The following is a 6479-nucleotide window of genomic DNA, read 5'->3' as shown; positions in this document are numbered from 1 at the left end:
ATTTCTTGCATAGTTGAGTCTGGTTTCAGGCAACGCTTGGCACCTGGCGACTATGTACTGACCACGGCTGTGGCTCCTACACAGACCCTTTGCTGATGGTCTGTTTAGCCTCCCAACTCTGAGGGGAAACTGAGGCCTAGAGTGGGGAAGGCTTGGCCAGTGAGGCCCACTCCTCCGTGGGGTCCAGGAAGCTGGTTCTCTCCTTGCAGAACTGAGCCTGAGCATCCTCACATCTGCATGCATTTGTTCCAGGGCCTTTCCCTGGGAGCTTCCAAGCTCCAGCTGGGCAGGAGGCACTGGGCGGGGCCTTTCTGCACAAACATCTCTTCTTTTCAGTGTCTGCCCTGAAAGGGAGGCAACTAACAATCTCCGCTCCTCACCTCCTCCGCCAGATCCCCGGTTCAACGCTGTGGCTTCCTGGGAGAGGCTCAGGCCAGGACACAGAACCCACACCCCACTGGCCTGGACCACACGGAGCGCAGAGCGTCCCCTCCACATGCGAGCGTCCCCTGTACGAGAGCTGCCACCCTCCTGCCGAAGCCCTCCAAGACAGGAGTGAGGCAGAACCTACAGATGATCAGACAGCAGGCTCAGGATGTGAAGTGCCGGGCAGGATGCCTCCTCCAGCCCGTGTGTCCTGAGACCAGCACTGTGTGGGGCCTCCAGAGTCCTGCCTGGTACCCAGCATTCCTCTTCCTGGAAACGCATCCCTATTTAGTGAGGCAAAAATCGGGAGCTAGTAAACCTCATGTCGTGGGCTATGAATGCAGACATAAAACACTGAAAATTCTACTACTGCGTAAGTGAAACGGTCTTGCTCTAAATACAGCCTTGGCTAAATTAATTATTAAAATGTAAAGGGAAACAACTTCCTTCCACATTCTTGGTTGAGAAAGCAACTAAAAAATTTATTTCTTCTCCCATCAGATACGCTGCCTTTTAAGATAAAATGTATTTTCTGTGTTTACATTAAAAGACAATATGAACATATTTAGTTCACATTTTTTATTAAAAACACTATCAGTATTGAAAGACAAATTTCATGGGAAGATCATTAAATCGTGAAGTTTTGTAGTCACTAAGGTAACTATAATTTGCTTAATGCTGCCCTCAGTTTACAATGGGTCTTTAGTATTTTCTAAGCTATAACATGCGTTTGCCAAAATACAGCATTGGTTTGCTACGTAGAATTTGCTTAGTGATAAAACACAAAGGAGTTACTTATGTTAAGATGTAAATAATACATTTATGCAACATTTATGAAAGTGTACATTGTAAAGACAATAAATCTTTCCATTAAATTAGTGGGAAAGGAGCTCAAAACCCAGCCGGGTGATTCATTATTGTAATGACTTCCTGCTTCACTGCAAAACCTCTCTCCTCATTCGGTGTTGGCAGTTTGAGCCCCTGATACGGATTTAGGCTCACAATGGAGCTTCTATAAATTTCTGCATCTCTGTCACGCTGGCATGTAGGTCATCCTCCTTTAGGAATGATGAGGAGGCTGGAAAGCGGTTGCTCCAAGGGAAGGGGGAATTTTTCAAACCTGAACTGTCCAAGCTCGGCATGAAGTGCAGTGGGCTGCTGACTCAGGCCGGCATAGGCAGCCAGGAACCATGCAAATCTGCAATCCCTTCTGCCAGGTCTGTCCCAGCAGGTGTCACTAAAACGCAGTGCTGTGTGCTTCTGTCACTGTGGCAGCCTTGACAAGGAAGGTGGAAGGGAAGGAGACCCAGTGCTGAACTCCAAACAGAGATGGGGCTTTTCTCTCTGCGTATTTTCCCTCCCCGCCCAGCCTGCATTTGCAATAACATACTGATTTATATTTATTCTGAAACAAAAATGGTTGTAAGCAGCTGTTCTTTCGTTTTACATACAATGCTAACTCCTATTTACATTCCTAACTGAACAATGTCTAAAGAGGTACTTAAACTGACATGAAACGCAGATGATCTTATGACCTAATGCTTAGTGCAAGAAAAAACTTCAAACTACAAGAGGAGTCCCTCCAAATATAGAAAGGACCAGTATTTTAAGAGGTACGTTAACTAAAATGTGGCAATGTAAGGAGCAGAGCAGGAAGAACCTTTCAGTCCAAAACTTACAACAAGTCAATTTCGTAGTTTCCGTGGTCCTCCTTCTGGAATCTGTTTTCTCTACAATGGAGGTAACAACAGTAGCTATTTCAGAGCAGGAAAAGGCTTAGAGCAGTGCTAGAATATGGTCTTGGCTATATAAAGTTTAGCTATTTGTGTATTGTAACAAACCTACAGTGTATTTTTTTATTGGTAGTCAATAGCAGATTTCCTTTGGAACAGTAGCAGCCTCCTGTCTGGGAACACCTGCAGTTCCCACTAAGTGAACACCGGTGTCTGCTAACCTTTGCCTCTGTTTCTCTCAGTAATTACTGTCAAGCTGTTCCTTGATTTAGCAATTTTATTTACTTTCTGAAGTACAGCAGCACCATCATAGCTCACCGCCACTTCCACCCCGGGCTCAAGCAATCCTCCTACATCAGCCTTCAGAGTAGTTGGGACTGCCCGCAGGGCCCACCGGGCCAGGGTAATCTTTGTGGCTTTTGTTTTGTTTTTCCATTCCGGGTCTCGGCTGGGCACGGTGGCTCATGCTTGCAATCCCAGCACTTTGGGAGGCAGAGGCGGGCAGTTCACAGAGACCAGCCCAGCCAATATAGAGAAACCTCATCTCCACCAAAAAATAAAAAATAAAAATACAAAATTAGCCAGGCATGGTGGCTCACACTTGCAATCCCAGCCACTTGGGAAGCTGAGGCAGAAGGATCACTTAAACCCGGGAGGCAAAGGTTGTGGTGAGCCAAGATCATGCCATTGCACTCCAGCCTGGGCAACAAGAGTGAAACTCTGCCTCAAAAAAAAAAAAAAGACCGGGTTTCACCGTGTTGCCCAGGCCAGTCTGGAACTCCCAGGCTCAAGCGATCTGCCACTCTCGGCCATCCAAAGTCCTGGGATTACACTGGGAGGGTTAATTTTATGTGCCAACTTGACATTAGCTTTTGAGTCAGTGAATTCAGTAAGGTAGATGGCCCCATGGAGATGGGCATCATCCAGCCTGGTGAGGGCTTGAGTAGAACAAAAGGAGGAAGGGAAAATTTGCCTCTTTCTTTCTGCCTCTTTGCATGTGCTGGGACATCTCATCATATCTTCTCCCCTGGAACTGGGATGTACACCATCAGCTCTCCTGGTTCTCAAAAGTTCTGACTTGGACAGAATTAAATCACCAGTTTTCCTGAGTCTTTCAGCTTCCAGATGGCAGCTTCTTTGCCTTCATAATCACATAACCCGGGACCCCATAATAAATCTTTTTTTAAGAAAACGTGGCACATATACACCATGGAATACTATGCAGCTATAAAAAGGAACAAAATCATGTCCTTTTCAGCAACATGGATGCAGTCGGAGGCCATGATCCTAAGCAAACTAACACAGAGACAGAAAACCAAATACTGCGTGTTCTCACTGATAAGTGGGAACTAATCATTAAGTCCTAGTTCCTAGAACTTGTACATGTTACCTTATTTGGAAAAAGCATCTTTTCGGGTATGATTAAGTTAAGGATCTTGAGGAGAGATTATCCTGGTTTGTCTCAGTGGGCATTAAATCCTGGCACATGCTTTCTTAGGGAGATAAAGGAGATTTAAGTTCAGACAGAAGAGAAGGAGGCCATGTGACCACGGAGGCAGAGCCCGGAGTGGTGGAGCTGCAAGCCAATGAATGCCAGCAGCCACCAGAAGCTGGGAAAGTCAAAGGATGGATTTTGCCCTAAGCCCCTGAGAGCACTGGCTCTGCTGATACCTAGATTTCAGCCCAGTGATACTGCTTTTGGACTTCTGGAATCCAAACCTGAGAAAATAAATTTCTGTTGTTTTGAGTCACCAAATTTTTGGTAATTTGCTGTAACAGGCACAGGAAACTAATATACATGCCTACCTGGGTCCAGCTGTGTCCTGTGACTCCTGCTTTCCTGGGACAGGCAGGTTCCTCCGTGCCTGCTGGCCATCCTCCTGGGTGCTGGACCCTGCAGGCTGCTCTGTGCCTGCTGGCCATCCTCCTGGGTGCTGGACGCTACAGGTTGCTCCATGCCTGTTGGCCATTCCCTTTGGTGCTGGACAGCACTCACATAAAATCCACTAGCCCTGTGAAAAACACCTGCAAATGTTGCTGGGAGAGGGGTTAGTTATTTTGTTGGCAACCCTTGTGCCTTCACCTCTGTGCCTCCAAGATCCCTTCTCTCTGCCTTCATCAGTGCCAGGAAGGCAGTCACCTTTTGCCTTTCTTTGCCTCTCAGCAAGTGGCATGTCTCCATGTCACTTAAAGAATCAAGTACACGGAGGCCAATAAGATGCTGAGACAAGGTGGTGGAGACATTCTCAGCTGGTAACTCCAGAGCTCAGGAAAATAGCTACAGGAAACCTAAAGTTCAAAATGCTGAAGTGAAAAATGGGTGATCACAACAAAGGGAAACACAAGCCCCTTCTTTTAAAAATATTATGGTGATAACGCACAACATAAAATTTACCGTATTAACCATTTGTAAGTATACATTGCAGTGGTGTTAAGTATATACATGTTGTTGAATAATGAGCTTCTAGAACTTGCTCCTCTTGGAGAACTGAAACTATACCCACCACACAACAACTCCCCATTTCTCTCTCCCATGGCTTCTGGAAACAACCATTCCATTTTCTGTTTCTATGAGTTTGACTAATTTCCAACCTAACGTAAAAGAAATCATACACTATTTGGCTTTGTGTGACTGGCTCATTTCAATTAGGATAATGTTTTCAAGGTTCATCTATGTTGTAGCGTGTGACAGGGCCTCTTTCTTTTTTAAGGCTGATAATATTCTAATATTCCATGGCATGGATAGACCTTATTTATTTATTTATTTATTTATTTATTTATTTATTTATTTATTGAGACAGTCTCACTCTGTTGCCCAGGCTGGAGTGCAGTGGCGTGATCATGGCTCACTGCAGTCTGAATCTCCCATTCTCAAGTGATCCTGCCTCCTCAGCCTCCTGAGTAGCTAAGACTACAGGCACATGACACCTTGCCTGGCTAATAATAAACAATTTGTGTGTGTGTGTGGAGATGGGGGTCTCACTATTTTGCCCATGCTTGTCTTGAGCTCTTGGGCTCAAGCTGTTCTCCTGCCTTGGCCTCCCAAAGTTCTGGAATTACAGACATGAACCACTGCCTCTGGCTCACATTTTCTTTTTTGTTTCATCCACTTATAGACACTGGGTTGCTTCTACCTATTAGCTACTGTGAATAATGTTGCAGTTAACATGGGTGTGCAGGTATTTCGTTGAGATCTTATTTTCAATCCTTTCAGATGTATACCCAGAAATGAGATTGCTGGAGCATGTGGTATTGCTAGTTACAATTTTTTGAGGAACCTCCATAGTGCGTGTTATAGCAGCTGCTGACCTCGTGATCCGCCCACCTTGGCCTCCCAAAGTGCCGGGATTACAGACGTGAGCCACTGCGACCAGGCTGAATTTACGTTCTTAATATCTTTCTCCTACTTACATATTTTTACTTCAATTTATTCATTACGCCAGTTTACATTCCACCAACAGCACACAGGGATTTCAATTTCTCCATCCTAGATAATGCTTGTTGTTTTGTTATTTTAATAGTGGCCATCCGAATGGGTAGCAGGTGACAGCTCGTTGCAGTTGTGATTTATGTTTTTCTAATGATTAGTGATTTGAGCATCTTTTCATACACGTGTTGGCCATTTGTATGTCTTCTTTGGAGAAATATCGATTCAAGTTCTTTGCCAATTTTTAATCAGATTATTTGTTTTTCTGTTGTTGGATTATAGTCATTTTTCCAATTTTTGGCTATTAACCCCTTAGATATATGATTTGCAAATATATTCTCCCACCAGAAGCTGCCTTTTCACTTTAATTGTTTCCTTTGATGCACAGAAATTTTAAAGTTCAACATATTCTTATTTGTCTATTTTTTCTTTTGTTTTCTGTGCCTTTGGTGTCATATCCAAGAAATCACTGCCACATCCACTGTCATGAAGCTTTCCCCTTGCTTGATGGTGTCTCAAGAGTTCCACTGGATCTCATTGCCACCAAGCCTGGCTAAGTTTTTTGATTTTTAGTAGAGGTGAGGTTTTGCTATGTAGCACAGGCTTGTCTGGGACTCCTAGGCTCAAACAATCCTTCCGCCTTGGCTTCCAGAAATGCTGAGATTACAGGCGTGAGTCACTGTGGCAGGCCCGTTGTTCTACTCCCTACCTTCATGAGTTCAATTGTTTTCATTTTTAGCTGCTACAAATAAATGAGAACGTGTGAAGTTTGTCTTTCTGTGCCTGGCTTATTTCACTCAACATAATGACCTCCCGTTCCATCCACGTTGTTGCAAATGACAGTATCCCATTCTTTTTTATAACTGAATAGTACTGTACATAGAACACATTTT

Source organism: Macaca mulatta, chromosome 7, assembly GCF_049350105.2.
Source record: "Macaca mulatta isolate MMU2019108-1 chromosome 7, T2T-MMU8v2.0, whole genome shotgun sequence".
In the NCBI taxonomy this organism is placed as follows: Eukaryota; Metazoa; Chordata; class Mammalia; order Primates; family Cercopithecidae; genus Macaca; species Macaca mulatta.
The sequence above is the reverse complement of the archived record's forward strand: the minus strand, read 5'-3'. Positions refer to the sequence as shown.